Source organism: Mastomys coucha, unplaced genomic scaffold (assembly GCF_008632895.1).
Source record: "Mastomys coucha isolate ucsf_1 unplaced genomic scaffold, UCSF_Mcou_1 pScaffold15, whole genome shotgun sequence".
In the NCBI taxonomy this organism is placed as follows: Eukaryota; Metazoa; Chordata; class Mammalia; order Rodentia; family Muridae; genus Mastomys; species Mastomys coucha.
In genome coordinates, this window is record NW_022196897.1 from 672,780 (window position 1) to 695,261 (window position 22,482).

At 37.9% G+C, this 22,482-nt stretch overlaps 1 long non-coding RNA gene across 2 annotated transcripts in view; it reads left to right on the forward strand.

Annotated features, from left to right (window-relative positions):
• Positions 1 to 5,202: 5,202 nt before the first annotated feature.
• Positions 5,203 to 22,482, forward strand: part of LOC116091854 — a 78,499-nt gene continuing 61,219 nt past the window's right edge. Inside the window, exons 1-2 of one of the 2 annotated variants that reach the window (XR_004119091.1) lie at positions 5,203 to 5,297; positions 12,953 to 13,077. This is a non-coding gene — a long non-coding RNA (uncharacterized LOC116091854). Of the gene's footprint in view, positions 5,510 to 12,952; positions 13,078 to 22,482 lie in introns of both variants that reach the window. The other variant, XR_004119090.1, reaches the window with a different exon arrangement.

Below are 22,482 nucleotides of genomic sequence, written 5' to 3' on the forward strand. Positions count from 1 at the left end.
TTTTTTTTTCCGAGACAGGGTTTCTCTGTATAGCCCTGGTTGTCCTGGAACTCATTCTGTAAACCAGACTGGCCTCAAACTCAGAAATCAACCTGCCTCTGGCTCCCAAGTGCTAGGATTAAAAGCATGAGCCACCACTGCCCAACAATATTTTCTAGTTCTATCCATTTGCCAAAGAATTTCATGAACTCATCGTTTTTAACAGTTGAGTAATACACCATTGTGTAAATGCACCATATTTTCTCTAACCATTCTTTGTTGAAGGACATTTGGGTTATTTCCAGCTCCTGGCTATTATAAATAAGGCTGCTATGAACATAGTAGAACATGTGTCCTTATCACATGTTGGAGCATCTTCTGGGTATATGCCCAGGAGTGGTATAGCTGGGTCCTCAGGTAGCACTATATCCAATTTCTGAGGAACCGCCAAACTGATTTCCAGAGTGGTTGTACCAGCTTGCAATCCCACAATGCAATGGAAGAGTGTTCCTCTTTCTCCACATCCTTGCCAGCATCTACTGTCACCTGAATTTTTGATTTTAGCCATTCTGACTGGTATGAGGTGGAATCTCAGGGTTATCTTGATTTGCATTTCCCTGTTGAACATTTCTTTAGGTGCTTCTCAACCATTTGATATTCCTCAGTTGAAAATTTTTTGTTTAGCTCTGTAACCCATTTTTAATAGGGTTATTTGGTTCTCTGGAGCTTAACTTCTTGAGTTCTTTGTATATATTGGATATTAGCCGTCTATCGGATGTAGGATTATTAAAGATCTTTTCCCAATCTGTTGGTTGCCTTTTTGTCCTATTGACACGGTCCTTTGCCTTGCAGAATTTTTACAATTTTATGAGGTCCCATTTGTCGATTCTGGATCTTACAGCACAAGCCATTGGTGTTCTGTTGAGGATATTTTCCCCTGTGCCCATATGTTCGAGACTCTTCCCCACTTTCTCCTCTATAAATTTCAATGAATCTGGTTTTATATGGAGGTCCTTGACCCACTTTGGACTTGAGCTTTGTACAAGGAGATAAGAAAGGATCAAAATGCATTATTCTATATGCTGCCCTCCAGTTGAACCAGCACCATTTGTTGAAAATGCTGTCCCCCCCACCCCCCACGGGATAGTTTTAGCTCCTTTGTCAAAGATCTAGTGGCCATATGTGCATGGGTTCATTTCTTGATCTTCAATTCTATTCCATTTATCTTCCTGCCTGTCTCTTTATGAATGCCATGCAGTTTTTATCACTATTGCTGTGTAATAGAGATTGAGATCAGGGATGGTGATTTTTTCCAGAAGTTCTTTTATTGTTGAGAATAGTTTTGGGTCTTCTTAGAATTTTGTTATTACAAATGAATTTGCAAATTGCTCTTTCTAACTCTATTGAGTTGGAATTTTGATGGGGATTGCATTGAATCTGTATATTGCTTTCAGAAGATGACCATTTTTACTATATTAATACAGCCAATCCATGAGCATGGGAGATCTTTCCATCTTTTGAGATATTCTTAGATTTCTTTCTTCAGAGACTTGAAGTTCTCGTCATACAGATCTTTCACTTGCTTTGTTAGAGTCACACCAAGGTATGTAAAATTATTTGTGACTATTGTGAAGGGTGTCATGTCCCTAATTTCATTCTCAACCTGTTTAGTAGAGGAAGGCTATTGATTTGTTTGAGTTAATTTTATATCCAACCACTTTGCTAAAGTTTTTTATCAGCTCTAGGAATTTTCTGGAGGAATTTTTGGGGTAACATAAGTATATGATCTTATCATCAGCAAATAGTGATATTTTGACTTCTTCCTTTCCAATTTGTATCCCTATGACCTGCTTTCATTGTCTAATTGCCCTAGCTAGAACTTTATATACTATGTTGAATAGATAGGGAGAGGGAGGGCAGCCTTGTCTAGTCCCTGATTTTAGTGGGATTGCTTCAAGGTTCTCTCCATTCAGTTTGATGTTGGCTACTGGTTTGCTGTAGATTGCTTTTACTATGATTAAGTATGGGTGTTGATTTCCTGATCTTTCCAAGACTTTTATCATAAAGGGATGGCGAATTTTGTCAAATGCTTTTTCGGAATCTATTGAGATGATCATGTGGTTTTTTTCTTTAAGTCTGTTTATGTAGTGGATTACTTTGATGAATTTCCATATATTGAACCATCCATGCATCCTTGGGATGAAGCCTACTTGATCGTGGTGAATGATCATTTTGATGTGTTCTTGGATTCAGTTGATAAGAATTTTATTGAGTATTTTTGCATCAATGTTCATAAGGGAGATTGGTCTGAAGGTCTCTTTCTTCATTTGGTCTTTGTGTGGTTTAGGTATAAACATAATTGTGGCTTCATAGAACAAATTGGGTGGAGTATCTTCTGTTTGTATTTTGTGGAATAGTTTGAAGAATATTGGTATTAGGTCTTCTTTAAGGGTATGATAGAATTCTCCCCTGAACCCATCTGGTCTTGGGCTTTCTTTGGCTGGGAGACTATTAATGACTGCTTCCATTTCTTTAGGGTTTATGGGACTACTTAGATGGTTTATATGTTCCTGTTTTAACTTTGGCACATTGTATATGTCTAGAAAATTGTCCATTTCATCCAGATTTTCCAATTTAGTTGAGTATAAACTTTTGTAGTCGAATCTGGTGGTTTTTGGATTTCCACAGTTTCCATTGTTATATCTCCCTTTTCATTTCTGATTTTATTAATTTGGATACCATCTCTGTACCCTCTGGTTTGTCTGACTAAGGGTATTTCTATCTTGTTGATTTTCTCAAAGAACCAGCTCCTGGTTTTGTTGACTCTTTGTATAGTTCTTTTTGTTTCTGTTTGGTGATTTCAGCTCTGAGTTTGAGTATTTCCTGCTGTCTACTCCTCTTATGTGTATTAGCAGTTACAGGTGTGGTGTCAAGCTGCTAGTCTAAGCTCTCTCCGGTTTCTTTTTGGAGGCACTTAGAGCTATGAGTTTTCCTCTTAGCACTGTTTTTATTGTGTCCCAAATGTTTTGGTATGATGTGTCTTCATTTTCATTAAATTCTAAAAAGTCTTCAATTTCTTTCTTTCTTTTTTCCTTGACCAAGTTATCATTGAGTACAGCATTGTTCAGTTTCTATGTGAATGTGTGTTTTCTGTTGTTTTGGTGGAATTTAAGACCAATCTTAGTCTGTGGTGATCTGATAGGGTGCATGGGATTATTTCAATCTTGTGTCTGTTGAGGCTTGTTTTGTAGCCAGGTATATGGTCATTTTTGGAGAAGGTTTCATGAGGTGTTGAGAAGAAAGTATATTCTTTTGCTTTAGGATGAAATGTTCTAAAAATATCTGTTAGATCCATTTGGTTCATAACTTCTGTGAGTTCCATTGTGTCTCTGTTTCCATGATCTGTCCATTGCTGAGAGTAGGGTGTCAAAGTCTCCCACTATTATTGTCTGGGGTGCAATGTGTGCTTTGAGCTTTAGTAGAGTTTCTTTTATGAATGTGGGTGCCCTTGCTTTTGGAGCATAGATGTTCAGAATTGAGAGTTCATCTTGGTAGATTTCTCCTTTGGTTAGGGTTAGGGTTAGGTTCCTGCAGTGTCTTTCCTTATCCTTTTTGATAACTTACGGTGGAAAGTTGATTATTTGATATTAGTATCAAAGTACTCCAGCTTGTTTCTTGGGACCATTTGCTTGGAAAACTGTATTCCAATCTTTTACTCTGAGGTAGTGTCTGTCTTTGTCACTGAGGTGCATTGGGTTTCCTGGATGCAGCAAAATGCTGGGTCTTGTTTATGTATCCAGCCTGTTAGTCAATGTCTTTCTATCAAAGAATTGAGTCCGATGATGATAAGAGATATTAACATACTCCCTGTTATTTTTGTTGTTAGAGGTGGCATTACGTTTGTGTGCCTATCCTCTTTTGGATTTGTTGAAAGATTACTTTCTTGCATTTTCTAGGGTGTAGTTCCAACCCCCCCCCCCCATGTTGTGTTTTCCGTTATCCTTTGTAAGGCTGGATTTGTGGAAAGATATTGTGTAAATTTGCTTTTGTCATAGAATATCTTGTTTTCTTCTTCTATGGTAATTGAGAGTTTTTTTGGTGTATAGTAGTCTGGGCTGACATTTATGTTCTCTTAGGGTCTGTATGATATCTGTCCAGGATTTTCTGGCTTTAATAGTCTCTGGTGAGAAGTCTGGTGTAATTCTCATATGTTTGCCTTTAACATACTTCAAGTAACATACTTGACCTTATTCTCTTACTGCTTTTAATATTCTTTCTTTATTTAATGTATTTGGTGTTTTGATTTTTATATAACAGAAGGAATTTCTCTTCTGGTCCCAGTCTATTTGGAGTTCTGTCAGCTTCTTGTATGTTCATGGGCTTCACTTTCTTTAGGTTAGGGAAGTTTTTTTTCTATTATTTTGTTGAAGATATTTACTAGCCCTTTAAGTTGGGAGTCTTTGCTCTCTTCTGTACTTATCTTTAGGTTTGGTCTTCTCATTGTGTCCTGGATTTCCTGGATGTTTTGGGTTAGGAGCTCTTTGCATTTTACATGTTCTTTGACTGTTGTGTCAATGTTTTCTAAGGTATCTTCTACCCCTGATATTTTCTCTTCTATCCCTTGTATTCTGTTGGTGACTCCTGATCTCTTTCCTAGGTTTTCTAACACCAGGGTTTCTCTTTTTGTGATTTCTTTATTGTTTCTATTTCCATTTTTAGATCTTGGATGGTTTTGTTCATTTCCTTTGACTGTTTGATTGTGTTTTCCTGTAGTTCTTTAAGGGATTTTTGTGTTTTCTCTTTAAGGGCTTCTACCTGTTTACCTGTGTTCTCCTGTATTTCTTTAAGGGAGTTATTTATGTCCTTCTTAAAGTCCTCCATCATCATCATGAGAAGTGACTTTAGATCTGAATCTTGCTTTTCAGGTGTCATAGTGTATCCAGTACTTGCATTGGGTTCCGATGGGTGCCAAGTAACCTTGGTTTCTGTTGCTTCTGTTCTTATGCTTGCCTCCTGATATCTGATTATCTCTAGTGACCCCTGCCCTCGTTATATCTCACTGGAGCCTGTCCTTCCTGTGATCTTAGTTGAGTCAGAACTCCTTAGAGTCCAGCTGTCTCTGTGATCCTGTGATTCTGGAATCCTGTGATGCTGACATTCTGGGTGTGTCAGAGTTCTTGGGAGTCATGCTGCCTCTGGGACCCTGAGATCCTGGTGTGACCAAGCTCCTGGGATCCTAAGATCCTGGTCATGCTAGAGCGCCTGTCTTTGGAGCCTCCTCTGGGGTCTGTGGGACTGGCTCCAAGTTTCTGTCTAAGGTAGACTGTGGAAGACTGGAAGGAACTGGAGCTTCTGGTCGGGCAGGGTTCCTGCATCCCTGGATCCTGCTGCTCCCAGTTACTCCTAGTGGTGTTGGAATAGATGTTGTGTTCTCCTAACCCTTGATCCCAAGATCCTGGGCATCCTGCAGTGCCTGAAGGTGGAGCCTTCTCTGGGGGCTGTGGGACTGGCTTCAGAGTTTGTGCCCAAGGTAGATCCTATTGATTTACTTCTAATGTCCTGGCAACTGATTACTGGAGGGAAGTTACACTCCATCACTTACAGATCAGTGATGACAATCTGAAAACAGAGGCTGTGCATCATAAGGTTGCCTACCTGTAAGAATTGCCCCATGGAGCCTTGCAAAGATATCAACTTTGTGTTCATCTACCTCATTAAATTTGGGGGGGGTTATTAATATTTTGTAGCTTTCCTAAGTATTGATGTAAAGTATGTTCCAACTTTCAATGGTGAGCTTTAAAAGTTATTTACTACTACTACCACCACATCACATATTAAATTATTTAATAATAAAAACATTTCACAACATAGTTTTTGACAATTGCATACAATGTACTTGGATCATATTTACCATCTATTCCTCCCTCAAATACCTCCCAGATCTACTTTCATCTCCCTACCCCATTTCATATCTTATTTAAAACAAAAATAAATCATCAAGCCTGAATAATGCTGTTCTCATGGTCTTTGGCACGGGACCATCCACTGGAGCATGGTTAACCTACCAGGAGCCTCATTTTTTTTTAATGTTTTTTTTATTAGATATTTTCTTTATTTACATGTAAATTTCCCCTTTCCCAGTTTCCCCTCCAAAAAACAAAGAAACAAACAAAACCGGCAAAAACAAACCCCTGTTGCCTCCCCCTCCCCATGACTGCTACCCCACCCTCTCCCACTTATTGGCCCTGGCATTCCCCTACACTGGGGCACAGAACCTTCACAGGGCCGAGGTCCTCTCCTCCTATTGATGATCGAATTTGCAATCCTCTACTATACACATGCTGCCAGAACAATCAGACTCCTCCATGTGCAGTCCTTGGTTGGTGGTTGAGACCCTGGGAGCTCTGAGGGTACTAGTTAGTTCATATTGTTGTTTGTCCTAAGGGGCTGCAAACTCCTCAGCCAGGAGCCTTACTCTTAGAGAACCAGTTCTCCTTCCAGAAGCTGTTAATTGCCATAGCTCCTCAGTTAAAACTGGGGACGGTAAGCCTGATTGACTGGCCTGATCTTGTGCAGGTCTTGTTCAGGCAAGGTTTTGTTACCAGGCAAGGTGTTGTAACAGCTGCTTGGAATTCAAGACTGTGACATCCTATCATGTCCAGAAGAGGCTGTAGTTTGGTCTAGCCCTCCCTAACTTCAGGGTTTTACAATATTTCTTCATTGTCTTCAAAGATGGTTTCTGAGCCTTGTGTAGAGGGTTATACAGATGTCCCATTTGTGGCAGAGGGCACCACACACATATTTATTCTCTGCACTTTGACCAGTTGTGAGTTGCTGTATTAATCACTGTTCATGGAATAAAGGAACTTCTTTAATGATATCCAAAATGTGCACTAAGTTTTAAGGACTTCCTTTATTCCATACAGATGCAAAGCTAATAAATAGAATTTCGAAAAAGTCATACACAACACTCTAGACTCACACAAAAAGAGTGAAATATTTACTAATCTGTGTGGTTAAAGGTCAGCTTTCCAGAGATCAGCATAGAGTAATTGCTACAATTTACAGGTTTTCTTGGCAATCAGTATAAAAAGATGAGAAGAAATTTTTACTTATATGTTAAAAAACAGACTTTCTAGATCAAGGAAATGACTTAAACTCACATAGAAAACATAAATCTATATGCAAATATAAACAAGAAAATAAAAACTAATAGATTATAATTTAAGAAAGAAATATATGTCAATCTAGCTGATGAAATTTTTATAATCAAAATTAAAATGTTCTATAAACACCACAGAAAATAAAAAGTGATTCTAAGATAAGGATCAGATTGCCTTCAAAGCATAAGCAAATTGAGCAGAAAACTGAATGGAACATTTGAGATTCAAGAATCCTACACAGACATGTGATACCTATTTGAAGGAAAAGAAAGCTGTTATTGGAAGTTTAAGAGCTGAACATTAACAAAAATACTTACATCTTCCTAAAAAGAACGTTACTCAAATTTTTTACTCTAGTAAGCCAAAAAGTGAGTCCAGAAGAAGTGTTTTAAAAGAGGAAACTGTGGAACATGTCAGTCAGATAAATATAGATTTCAGCTTAAATAAGTGTGGTAAATATAGCTGAAAACTAATTTAGAAAATTCCCAGAAAAGAAAAATGCAGTATATAAAAAGGCTTGATAGACTTCTATCTCCAGGAAGAGGAAGAGGTAGTCAATTCAATTGTCCTGATTTATGCTGTGCAGTATAAGGCTCTACTATTCTTGTTAACAGGCTTGCTGTGAGGATTCCCTGGCTCCACACTCCAGGGCTGGAATTACAGCTCATTTGCCAATACCCTACATGGCAAGGTTCCATGCATTACATGGGTTCCATGAATCCAAACGCCAACCATCTTGTTTATGTAGCAAGAACTCAACCAATACCCCAGCTCTATGGCACCCTTTCAACTTCCCAGAAGTCCCTCTTCTGCTTTCATAAATGTATTAATACTTTTGATTTTCCTACATGAGAGAAAATACATGATATTTATTTTTATCACTCCAATCTACTTCATTTAATGTAACCATCCCTAGTCACATTGATTTCAAGCAAATAACAGAATTTTATTAACTTTTTATTTTTATGTATCACAATATATACCAGATTAGCATCCTATGAAATCTTGGGATTATACGATGTGTCACCATGCCCGGTTGGTTTCTTTCTTCTTAATAGCTAAATGGTACTCTATTTTCAATACATGAGACACTTCCTTCTTCCATTCTTGCACTGATGGACTGCCTGGATGATTTCATGTGTTTGCTTTTGTGGGTTTGAAAAAACATGTTATATAGATATTTAATACAGTAACTTGCATTCCCTCAATAGTATACCTGGGGTGATGATGCATCTGGGTCACATGATGTTTTGAGGAACCTCCATGTTGATTTCTAGATATTCTCCCAATGCATAATAATAATAGGCAAATAACACATACATTTCTTCTTTAAAATAATATATTTTGGTCTATTAAAAACAATTACTATCACAATTCCAATAATCTTAGAAGAAAAGAGAGACCAGGATAATGATGTGTGAACTAGAAGGTTATTGATAAAAGCAGAAAATAAACAAATACAGAATAATGCTAGAAAAAAAAAGAAGAGGGAAAGGTAGAAAGATGAGAGAGAAGATCCAGCTATAAATTAAGACAACAAATCCACAAAGCAACCAAAATTCAGGGGAACTCCAAAGGCAGGGAAGGGTGAGATAGAGGGAGCAAAAAGAGAAATGAACTTTATCTGATGAATGAATAAAAATGAGGAAGACAATGGCAATAGAAAAGAAAAGAGGATTCAATTTTGCATACTACAAGTTGGGCACAGTAGATAATGGATCCAATCCCAACACTCAAGAAGCAGAAGCAGAGAGACCCTAAGCCCAGGGCCAGCCTGGGAATCATGACAAGAGCCCATCTTGAGAAAGAGGATAAAATGGGAAGGAAGAAGGAAAAAAAACTATATAACAAAATGAGAGGAAATAGATCAAAAGAAGAAATCAGTTTTAAAAATTTTAAGCAAACATTGAAACTAATTGGTTTCATCAAGAAGTCTTTATAGAAAAACAAAATACTAAACTAAGAACAATGATTGCTCATACTTATTTGTATGTGGATAAGGAGAACACTCCTCCATTGCACAAACCTGTACACCCACAATGGAAATCTGTGTGGCAGTTTCTCTGGAAGCTGAGAGTAGGTCTACCTCAAGATCAAGCTATACTGCTCTTGGGCATATATCTGAAGGATGCTTCACTCTACTATAGAAGCATTTGTTCAACCATATTCATTGCTGCTCTATTCATAAGCTAGAAATTTAAAAGAACCCAATTGCCTGTCAGTGGATGAATAGATAAAGAAAATATGGCATATTACACAGAAATATTACTCAGCTGTTAAAAAAAATCATGAAATTCAAAGGGAAATGGATGAAGCTAGAAAAAAAAATCAATCTGAATGAGGTAACCCAGAACCAGAAAGAAAAATATAACATGCCTTTGCATAGATCGAAGTGTTAGCTGTTAAGTCTTCAATAAACAGGATACACTTCATATAACCACAGAGATTAGGTATAGAGTAGATTAGGCAAGCTAGAGAAGGGTAGATCTTCCGAGGATGGTACAATAGAATAGTTTTGGGTGGAAGAGAAAGACAAGAGAGGGATTTGGGGGAGAGACAGCTAGAACTAACGGGTATTTGAAGGGTTGTATGAAAATCTAATATAGTAGAGTTTTCCTAAAATACATACATGTATGAAGGTAATAAAAAGGAAATTCTCAAATAATGTGGGGAATGGAGCCCTAACTAGACATTTCTTATCACCAAATGAAGCTTCCAATACTGGGAATGGGTCACACCTAATAGAGTTGTTGGCCAAAGGGGCCACATGGGAACAACCAAACAACTCAGGCTGTTGTGTAGACCAGGCTGCTTTCCACAAACTGATAATAAGACATAACTCACTGAATACAGAGAAGATGAGCTGGTAACCTACCAAGAGCCTTCATCCTGACTCGTGTTCATGGTACTAGAAGTTACCCTGCATGCTACCACAGGAGAAAGGTAAACACACAACCCAGCTATAAAGCCTTTGATCTACAGTGGTGACCTGCCTGCCAGATGGACTAGTGCAATACTGGAACAAAACTTGTGGCAGTAAACAAGCAGAATCTTACTGGATTTAAGGCTAGGTCCACACGATGGAGCCCATCTCTAATAATGTTTGGGTAGCCGAGAACCTGAAACCAGATAGGTCAGAAACCTAAGAGAAAATCAGATACTACTGTTCTTTTTTTTTTTTTTTTTTTTTTTTTTTTTTTTTTTTTTTTTTTTAAGGTAGCAATAAAATGACAACTAATGAAATTCTGCTAGGCAGAAGAGAGGTAGGTGGGGCTCTGGCCCAGGGCTGAGACCAGGGCTTAAGGTCTCAGTCAGGACGACTAGGAGGGAGAGAGAGGGAGGAGGAGAGGGAATGTCATGAGATATGTGGATTGTGGAAGCATAACTATAGAGCCAGCCAGTTGGAGTACAAATGGTCCAGGCAGAATATGGCAAGGCATATCTGGGGGTTGGTTATTGGCAGGGAAGTGGACAAAATAGCTTAGAGAGTTGATATCTGCCCAGTTCTATTAATTAAGCTATTAAGCTTAATAAGCTATTAAGACTTATTATCAGTATGAATGGTTTGTATCTTTTGTTTGGGAACTATATGATCAAAGGTGGGGTAGAAGCCACCAATTAATATTAACTACAACAATTTCTTATGGTGTTGAGGACCTAAAATATTTCTAAGTTTGTTCTCCCCATCTTGTTTTTGACATTTCTCTCCAATGGGAGTATTTCCCTGTGTGTTTGGCTATTAATTTATTTGTTTTTACCATGAATTGCTCAAATTCCTCAGAACATTCTTTTAGACAATTACTTATGCTGGTCAAGATTGTAATAAAACTGTTTCAGAATGGATACCATGGAATCAAAACTGACACTATTTCCAATGAGTTCCATATTAAAAAACACTCAGCAAATGAGATGGTGTCCACACCAAACAATATCAAAAGATGATAGCCATTGCAACTATTGTGACCTGTTAGAAATTAATATTAGCCATCTACTAGTCTGTTGTGGATAAGCAGTGATATTTCTTAGCATGAAGGTAAACTCTTTTACAGATGTCTAAAGATACTTAGTGTCCCTAGTCATTTTGTCCCAGACACTTTGGAAATTCAAAATCACAGGAATTTTTAAATCTGTGTATTTTTAAATGTTGAAAATATTTTTGTAGCAATGTTTTTTTTAAGACAATCTATGTATCCCTGGCTAACTTCAAACTTGTGACAAACCTCCAGTCTCAGCCGTCCACAAGCTAAGATTGCAGTTTGTACTATAATCATTCAGAACAACACCATTTTCAATGTAAATCTTGCTGGTCTGTCTATTGACGGTAAAAAGGTAGCTGGGCTGTGATTAGTCAACAGGACTGTCTGGTTGATATATAATTTGATATTTGCTGCAGTTATGACAAAATAGCAAAGCATGACTTTAAAGGGTTTTTCTTCGAGGAACAACAATGAAATTTTGCTTCTAAAGTATATGTATAAACTAGTAGATATTTAAAGATAAGGAGAAAAGCACACCTATTTTAAATAGCTGCAGTTGAAATTGCTGCATTGATTATATCATTTAAAAATGTTCAGCCACTTACTTGGAAGTTTATCGGTCTGTTCATTGTGACATATGGATAAGTTTTGATAATCAATGAAATTGCCATTAAATCCCCCAAAAGACAGAGTATGATATCCATAAGAGGTATGGAACCAAATTCCAGTTAGACCTATGAGAGATGCAAGTCTTTGGAACAAGCACACTGACAGATGAACACAAGGCTGCAAGGGTCTGAGAAAATGTGGACTCAAATATGTTCACATTGGGAACGGGAAGTCAGCATTGCTAGTCTCTTTCCAGTCGATAGTCAACACTTTGATTTTCTAAACATGTCTTACTAGACACCGTTTGCTCAAACAATGAGCCCAAGGAATTTGCTCTGAGCACAAAGAGAAGTAGGGAAGGATAGTCCCTGTTCGCCAAATGTTAGGCAAATCACATTCAGGAGAGAATGAAGACGTGAAGAATATCTTACTCATGAAAAGAAAAGAAAATCCTCATTCAGATCGAGAGAAATTAGAAGGGAACAGAATAACATCTATCTTTTATATTCTAATTAAAAGAAAAAAGAAAAGACTTTAGGGCTATTTCTAAGCCTTGGGAGACATCTTTACTTAATGCTAATCAGGTGCTCAGGGTTAGATTCTCTGTATAATGCATTATATACAGCATTTATATAGTACATGTATATAAAACATTTATTCAAATCAAATGAAACCTCCAGCTTTTGACATGTCAGTATATAATTCTTCAGCTGCAAGTGGCACTACTGTACAAAGAAAGAACCCTTTAGAAAGCTCAATTTGAATAAGCTGTATCGACAAAGGCTGTGTCTTGATAAATGCATGGTGTGTAATTATTACATTTATTTTCTATTTATGACACTTAAAATTACTAATGAAGATGGAGAACACAATATCATCTCTTTGCTTCAGGAAAACCATACTGGTCACTGGTCACTGATCACTGGCGAGAGCTCATTCAAAGGTTTTGCTTTCTTAAATCTCTTTAGTTGCTCCCATTTCCTCCTGACAGTTGCTGCTAGAATAGGATTAAGCAACCTAAACATGTCAGTCTGTCACCAGAAGTGAGCACAGTTTTAAAACACTGCAAGTAAGCTGGTCCTAAAAGGAATTGAGTCAGAGGAGGGAGACAGACAGATAAGGCTGGAAAAAAAAAGGTAAAGAAAAGGAAAAAGAAACAGAAAAAACTAATGTTTCTTGTGCATTGGCTAGATATTAGATTTCTTCATATTGGGTTTCCATCAGTTTCAGATTGCATCTTTAAGTTCTGAAATGAGGACGAAGTGAGCAGTTCCCTTGCTGGGTATGATGCCCTGCATCCTCACCTGGTGCTCATCAGCTGGAGAGAGCAGCTATCCCCAGCAGCCACAGTGAGTCACAGATCCTCCTGGTTACCCCTAGCACAGATCTCTAAAAGCAAGAACAATGTGCTTCCTTCCTGAAACCTAAAAGCTGATCTGAGAGGCAGTGGGAAGAAACACTCCAGGCCCCAGTGTAGAGGGATGCCAGGGTGGGGAGGTAGGAGTGCGAACGCCCTCATAGAAGCAGGAGGGGATGGGATACGGTGTTTCGGGGGTGAGACCAGGAAAGGGGAAGGTAATATAAAGAAAATATATGATAAAAAACCAAAGATCCATACAGTCAGGATAAAAAGAAAAGAAAAAGAAAAAGGTCTAGCTTTAATTCACCTTGGTTCGCAGACATGTTCCCTCCAGATCTGTGATGAAAACAATTGTTCCACTCCCCCCAACCCCCTGTCCCCATGATGCCACCATGGCAACATAACCTCCATGAATGTCACAGCTCATTCAATGTTCATTTTTATTCCAAAACTTCCCAACCTTAGTAAAGTAACCCCTACTCTCCCCCGCCCCGTCTTTCAGCTCAGGACCAAATCTAACATTCGACTAATCTCCTGATTATAGATTCTCACATAAATACTGATGTGAAAGTGTGCTCAGAGACAAGAGTAATAGTGTCCCTGAAATGCATGTGTGGTGTGTGAAATATACACAATAAAAAGAACTAAAAAAAAAAGCATATTTTTATTAAATTTCAGTTTCTTGGTCCACCAGTACAGTTATACTGCCAACCTCCACCTGCAATTTCTCTGTGCAGAACAGTAAAATTAGACCTTCAAGATGAAATTGTAAGAAAAAAAATTTCCCCACTTTTACCTACTTTGCTCTGTATATTTCTTTGTTTCAGAACCTATGATTTTCCAAAATATAAAATTTTAGCAAATAACATTAACAACTTCTCACATTTACAAAAAACAAAAAACAAAAAAAAAAACTGTAATGAATGGAAACTTTGAGCAATTTTCTGGTAAATCTAATTTATTTAAATTAGCTTTATTTAATTATACATACAGATGTTCTGTGCCCCAAACATAGCCCAAGGGACTATTTAAAGCCCTTAAGTCTAAATGTCATGTTTTATCACTGTGTAACACATACCAAATGGCAACAAAAACTCTTTAGTTGCTCACTGGGTAGTCATTGTAGAAGGTTTTTCTTGGCTTTCTTCTGAGACAGCACAATGGCTATCACGAATGCGCACAGGACCTTCTTTTTAGCTAAATAAAATTCATGTCTTACACTATTTTACAGACATGAATTTGTTTATCTGCAACTCTTGTTCCTCCTGTATCTACTCTTCCCAAATCTATGGTTCTCAGCTCAAATTCCCCTTTAGTTCTCTCCTCCATTTACATCCAAAATCAATGGGGCAGCAACTCTGAATCAGCCCCATGTTCACCATAGTATTCATCACTTTTCAAATGGCTCACTTTGATCTAGCCTCACAAAGTAAGGCTTCAGGTATGATTCAGACTTCTGGATTTTTTGGAAACACCTTGGTTTGTACCTGAGATCACCACTGTGTGTGTGTGTGTGTGTGTGTGTGTGTGTGTGTGTGTGTGTGTATGTGTGTTCATATGTACGCAAATGTACATGCATGAGCATTGCACATTTGCCTTCTGTTTTGGCAGTCTCTCACTGGCCTGGAGCTTGCCACATAGTTTAGGCAGGCTGGCTAGTGAGCTTCAAAGACCTTCCTGTCTCTGCCTCCATAGCATTGAGAATATAAGCACAACCAATCCTGACTTTTTTTTTCACATAAGTGTCCTGTTATCAACATTATCCTCCTATGGATGTACAAGGACATTAACATGGCAAATACACGTGGCTTACCTACCAGAAAGAACTTGGATTTTGTACATATGAAACATGGGTGTGAATTCAGATCTATTGCTATTAACTTAAATGATTTGGCCTCCTTTGTGTCCTTATCTATAATATAAATAAACCCAGTGTTGTGTTCACTACATAATTAAGGAGAAAATATAACTGCAACTTTCGCATAAGACTTAGTATTATGTAAATATTAGTAATTTTTTTAACCCTAACCCTCGGAAAAAAAGAAACCCTGTTCCCTCCCCCCTTCCCCTTGCTTACCAACCCACCCTCTCCTGCTTCCTGGCCCTGGCATTCCCCTACACTGGGGCATAGAACCTTCACAGGACGAAGGGACTCTCCTCCCATTGATTAGGCCATACTCTAGTACATATGCAGCTGGAGACATGAGACCTGCCATGTGTATTCTTTGGTTGGTGGTTTAGTCCCTGGGAGCTCTGAGGGTACTAGTTAGTTCATATTGTTGTTCGTAATTAAGGGGCTGCAAGCCCTTCAGCTCCTTGGGTCCTTTCTCTAGCTCCTTCATTGGGGACCCTGTGCTAAATCAAATGGATGGCTGTGAGCCTCTAATTCTGTATTAGTTGGGCACTGTCAGAGCCTCTCAGGAGACAGCTATATCAGGCTCCCGTCAGCCAATACTTGCTGGCATCCACAATAGTGTCTGGGTTTGGTGATTGAATATGGGAAGGATTCCCAGGTGGAGCAGTCTCTGGGTTATCCTTCCTTCAGTCTCTGCTCCATAGTTTGTCTCTGTAACTCCTGCCATGGGTATTTTATTCCCCCTTCTAAGAAGGAACGAAGTATCCACACTTTGGTTTTTTCTTCTTCTAGAGTTTCTTGTGATTTGTGGATTGTATTTTGGGTATTCCAAGGTTCTGGGCTAATATCCAGTTATCAGTGAGTGCATACCATGTGTGTTGTTTTGTGATTGGGTTACTTCACTCAGGATGATATACTCCAGATTTGCCTAAGAATTTCATAAATTCATTGTTCTTAATAGTTGAGTGTAAATGTATCACATTTTCTGTATCCATTCATCTGTTGAGGGACATCTGGGTTATTTCCAGTTTCTGGATATTGGAAATAAGGCTGCTATGAACATAGTGGAGTATGTGTCCTTATTACATGATGGAGCATCTTCTGAGTATATGCCCAGGAGTGATATAGCTGGGGCCTCTGGTAGTACTATGTCTAATTTCCTGAGGAACTGCCAAACTGATTTCCAGAGTGGTTGTACCAGCTTGCAAGCCCACCTTTAATGAAAGAGTGTTCCTCTTTCTCCATAACCTTGCCAGCATCTGCTGTCACCTGAGTTTTTTATCTTAGCCGTTCTGACTGGTGTGAGGTGAAATCTCAGGATTGTTTTGATTTGCATTTCCCTGATGACTAAGGAATATTTCTTTAGGTGCTTCTCAGCCATTTGGTATTCCTCAGTTGAGAATTCTTTATTTCGCTCTGTACCCCATTTTTAATAGGGTTATTTGGTTTTCTGGTGTCTAACTTCTTGTGTTCTTTGTATATATTGGATATTAGTCCTCTATCAGATTTAGGATTAGTAAAGATCTTTTCCCAAATCTGTTGGTTGCTGTTTTGTCCTATTGACAGTGTCTTTTGCCTTACAGAAGCTTTGCAGTTTTAGGAGGTCCCATTTGTCAATTCTTGATCTTAGAGCAGAAGCTATTGGCATTCTGTTCAGAAAAGTTTCCCCTGTGCCCATGTGCTTGAGGCTCTTCCCCACTTTCTCTTCTATTAGTTTCAGTGTATCTGGCTTTATGTAGAGATCCTTGATCCACTTGGACTTGAGCTTTGTACAAAGTGATAAGAATGGATCAATTTGCATTCTTCTACATGCTAAATGCCAGTTGAGCCACCACTATTTATTGAAAATGCTGTTTTTGTTCCACTGGATGGTTTTAGCTCCTTTGTCAAAGATCAAGTGACCATAAGTGTGTGGGTTCATTTCTGGGTCTTCAATTCTATTCCATTGATCCACCTGCCTGTCACTGTACTAATACCATGCAGTTTTTATCACTATTGCTCTGTAGTAAAGATTACAGTTAGGGATGGTGATTCCCCCAGATGTTCTTTTATTGCCGAGAATAGTTTTCGCTATCCTAGGTTTTTTTTTTTATTCCAGATGAATTTGCAAATTGCTCTTTCCAAGTTTGTGAATTTTGATGAGGAGTGTGTTGAATCTGTAGATTGCTTTTGGCAAGATGGCATTTTTACTTTATTAATCCTATCAATCCTTGAGCATGGGAGAGCTTTCCATCTTCTGGAATCTTCTTCAATTTCCTTCTTCAAAGACTTAAAGTTCTTGTCATACAGATCTCTTACTTGCTTACTTAGAGTCACACCAAGGTATTTTATATTATTTGTAACTACTGTTGTTTCCCTAATTTCTTTCTCAGCCTGTTTATCCTTTGAATAGAGAAAGGCCACTGATTTGCTTGAGTTGATTTTATATCCAGCTACTTTGCTGAAGTTATTTATCAGATTTAGGAGTCCTCTGGTGGAATTTTTGGGGTCACTTAAATATACTATCATATCATCAGCAAATAGAGATAATTTGACTTCTTTCCAATTTATATCCCTTTGATCTCCTTTTGTTGTCTAATTGCTCTGGCTAGGACATCAAGTACTATATTGAATAGGTAGGGAGAGAGTGGGCAGCCTTGTCTAGTCCCTGATTTTAGTGGGATTGCCTCAAGTTTCTTTGCATTTAGTTTCATGTTGGCTACTGGTTTTCTGTATATTGCTTTTACTATATTTATGTATGGGCCTTGAATTCCTGATCTTTCCAAGACTTTTATCATGAAGGGATGTTGGATTTTGTCAAATGCTTTCTCAGCATCTAATGAGATAATCATATGTTTTTTTCTTTGAGTGTGTTTATATAGTGAATTATGTTGATATATTTCCATATATTGAACCATTCCTGCATCCCTGGGATGAAGCCAACTTGATCATGATGGATGATCATTTTGATATGTTCTTGGATTTGGCTTGCAAGAGTTTTATTGAATATTTTTGCATAGATGTTGATAAGAGAAATTGGTCTGAAGTTTTCTTTTTTCATTAGGTCTTTGTGTGTTTTAGGTATCAGTGTAATTGTGGCTTCATAGAATGAATTGGGCAGAGTACCTTCTGTTCCTATTTTGTGGAATAGTTTGAGGAGTATTTGTATTAGGTCTTCTTTGAAGGTCTGATAAAACTCTGCACTAAACCCATCTGTTCCTGGGCTTTTTTTTTGGTTGGGAGACTGTTAATGACTGTTTCTATTTCATGAGCAGATATGGGACTGTTTAAATCATTGATCTGATCTTGATTTAACTTTGCTACCTCATATCTGTCTAGAAAATTATCCCTTCCATCCAGGTTTTCCAGTTTGTTGGAGTATAGGCTTTTGTAGTTGGATCTGATGATTTTTTGGATTTCCTCAGTTCCTGTTGTTATGTCTCCCTTTTCATTTCTGATTTCATTAATTAGGATACTGTCTCTGTGTCCTCTAGTTAATCTAGTTATCTGTTTTGTTGATTTTCTCAAAGAACCAGCTCCTGGTTTGGTTGAATCTTTGTATAGTTCTTTTTGTTTCTATTTGGTTTATTTCAGTCCTGAGTTTGATTATTTCCTGCCATCAACTCCTCTTGGGTGAAATTGCTTCTTTTTTGTTCTAGAGCTTTAACATATACTGTCAAATTGCTGGTGTATGCTCTCTCCAGTTTCTTTTTGGAGGCACTCAGAGCTATGAGTTTTCCTTTTAGGACTGCTTTCATTTGATCCCATAAGTTTGGGTATGTTGTGGCTTCATTTTCATTAAATTCTAAAAAGTCTTTAATATTTTTTCTTTGTTTCTTCCTTCACCAAGTTATCATTGAGTAGAGTGTTGTTAAGCTTCCATGTGTATGTGGGCTTTCTACTGTTTATGTTGTTACTGAGGAGCAGCCTTAGTCCATGGTGATCTGATAGGATGTAAGGAATTATTTCAATCTGCTTGTATCTGTTGAGGCCTGTTTTGTGACCGATTATATGGTCAATTTTGGAGAAGGTACCATGAAGTGCTGAGTAGAAGGTACCTTTTGTTTTAGGATAAAATGTTCTATAGATGTCTGTTAAATCCATGTGTTTCTTAACTTCTGTTAGTCTCACTGCGCCTTTGTTTAGTTTTTGTTTCCATGATCTGTCCATTGTAGAGAGTAGGGTGTTGAAGTCTCCCACTATTATTGTATGTAGTACAATGTGTACTTTGAACTTTAGTAAAGTTTCTTTTATGAATGTAGATGTCCTTGCATTTGGAGCATAGAGGTTCAGAATTGAGAGTTCATCTTGGTAGATCATACCTTTGATGAGTATGAAGTGCCCCTCCTTATATTTTTTGATCACTTTAGGGTGAAAGTCGATTTTATTCAGTATTAGAATGTCTATTCCAGCTTGTTTTTTGGGACTATTTGCTTGAAAAATTGTTCTTAAGCCTTTTATTCTGAGGTAGTATCTGTTTTTATCACCGTGGTATCTTTCCTGTATGCAACAAAATGTTGGGTCCTGTCTACGTACCCAGTCTGATGATCTATGTCTTTTTCTTCGGGAATTGAGTCCACTGATATTAATAGATATTAAGGAGTAGTGATTGTTGCTTCCTGTTATTTTTGTTGTTAGAGTTGGAATTCTGTTCATGTGACTATCTTCTTTTGGTGTTGTTGGAAGATTACTTTCTTGCTTTTTCTAGGATGTAGTTTCCCTCCTTGTGTTGGAGTTTTCCACTTATTACCCTTTGAAGGGCTGGGTTTGTGGAAAGATATTGTGTAAATTTGGTTTTGTCATGGAAAACCTTGGTTTCTCCATGTCTAGTAATTGAGAGTTTTGCTGTGTATAGTAGTCTGGGCTGGCATTTGTGTTCTCTTAGGGTCTGTATGATATCTGACCAGGATCTTCTAGCTTTCATAGTCTTTGGTGAGAAGTCTGGTGTAATTCTGATAGGTCTGCCTTTATATGTTACCTGATCTTTTTCCCTCACTGCTTTTAGTATTTTTTCTTTGTTTTGTGCATTTGGTGTTTTGATTATTATGTGATGAGAGGAATTTCTTTTCTTGTCTAAACAATTTGAAGTTAAGTAGATTTCTTGTATGTTCATGGGCAACTCTTTTTTTAGGTTAGGGAAGAGTTCTTCTATAATTTTGTTGAAGATAATTACTGGCCCTTTAAGTTGGAAGTCTTCACTCTCTTCTGTACCTATTATCCTATTAGACCTGTTTGGTCTTCTCATTGTGTCCTGGATTTCCTGGATATTTTGGGCTAGGAGTTTTTTGCATTTTGTGTCAATGTTGTATGATACCTTCTGCCCCTGAGATTCTCTCTTTTATCTCTTGCATTCTGTTGATGATGCTTGCATCTATGGCTCTTGACTTCTTTCCTAGGTCTTCTAACTCCAGTATTGTTTCTCTTTGTGAATTCTTAATTGTTTCTACTCCCATTTTTAGATCCTGGATGGTTTTGTTCAATTCCTTCACCTGTTTGGTTTTGTTTTCCTATAATTCTTTAAGGGATTTTTGTGTTTCCTCTTTAAGGACTTTTATCTGTTTACCTGTGTTCTCCTGTATATCTTTAAGGGAGTTATTTATGCCCATCTTAAATTCCTCAATCACTATCATGAGATATGATTTTAGATTCAAATCTTGCTATTCTGGTGTGTTTGGGTATCCAGGACTTGCAGTGGTGGGAGTACTGGATTCTGATGGTCTCAAGTAGTCTTGGTTTCTGTTTGTAAGATTCTTGCATTTGCCTTTTGCCATCTGTTAATCTCTGTTGTTAGATGTTCTTGCAGTCTCTGACTGGAGCTTGTTCCTCCTGTGGGTCTGTAAGCATGAGTCAGCACTCCTGGGAGATCAGCTCTCCCTAGTAAGACCTTTGTGAGCAGAGTGCTGTGGATCAGTAGTCCCTCCTGGGTGCAGAAGGATGAATGAAGGATTCGGTCCCAGGTGCTATGCAGCTTCTGCGGCCTGTGCATCCTAGCTGGTCCCACCTTAGAAACTCACAGGAGAGAAAAATGGCGATCTTGCCAGAGACCCTAGGTCAGAGCACTCTCTAGAGACCTGCTCTCCCCTGTCAGAAAAGGTAGACAGACGACTGTGTAATAGGTTCACTTCCTGGGTGTAGATAGAGGTAGAAAGGACCCTGTCCCAACTGCTCTGCTGCTTCTGCATCCTGTCAGTAATTGTTATTTAGTACTGTACAAACAGAAGAATTCAATGAGAAGCCATTTCGTCAACTTCAATAATGTTGTTGACCTTCTTAGCTCAATAGAAATTAATGAGTAATTGCTTTGTACAGGACAGAATGAGAATATTGCTTCCCTGACTTACAGTTAGGAAATGATTTAGAAAACTGGGAAGACCAGAATCATGATATGTGTCGTTAGAATTTATTAGTTTAATAAAAGGCTCTTCAGATACAACGTAATTGAAATGAGATTCCATGATGGGTCAAGGGTATTGAAATGCTCCCCAGTCTGTCCTAAGTTGGTTCATGAGTGGGTAGAGTGGGTCTCACAGCACAGAATATTTTTCCCAATGTGGAGGATCAGGAACACCCTTGATAACCTCATCTCAGAATACTTGATATCCTTAAACAGATAAAGATTCTCTACATCCCAAGGATGCTAGCCCAATCTGAACAGCACTCTACAGTCACTCTTCTAACCACATAGATTATCACTGGGTCTTTCTGATTTTTAAGAAAAGGAAGGTAAGAAAAGAAATAAAACCAAGCTAAAATGACTAGAGGAAAATATTAATCTTCTGTTCATTTTTCAAGAATCCAAGGTCATTTGTGTTATGTATTCAAGTGCATGGCACTACAACAAACACACCTCAAACATACATGTTTTCATCTTACCATCATAGAATCCATCTGTAAAGGAAAGTGTATATTGTGTTCCCACTTTTATCCTCCAAAAATTTGATGGATGACAGTTTTATCTCCTTAACACATTATGTCACTGCTTTTCCATGGAGAGGTAGAAGATCCTAAACACCTTGGGGATAATTACTCTTCCAGTAATTTGAAAGACTAATGATGCTTTCCCAGTTTTTATATGGTACAAATGTTTTATGCTTTATTAATTTATGCTTGGTCTTTTCTTTGATGGTTTTTTTCCTCCTGTCTATGAGTTTTACAGGTCTACTGCTTGTACCATTCCTAAGAAAAATTATTTCTGTATCACAAGGAAGAAAATTATTATGGTAATACAGAAAAAGCCAGATGCTGGCCTTTATAAGAGAAAAAATGTTATAAAACTAAGTTTTGTGTTTTTCCTAGAATAGGGCTTTACATAATCAGTATAATGAGACTGCTTAAGTTATCAGTACCTTGAATGTATTTGTCAGCAAGATGACTGCAGATGGACAGGATATCTTTCAGAGATGATGTCAGACCAGAAGGACTGACCCATTACATTTGCTCTTGTACAGAACCCAAACCTGTAGTTACATAGCACTGGTAGGGCAAGTTAACACTTCAAAATGAGAGGATGCTATTGCAAGTATTCCCAGTTCCCTTTTCCTTTTCCAAATCGTTATCTCA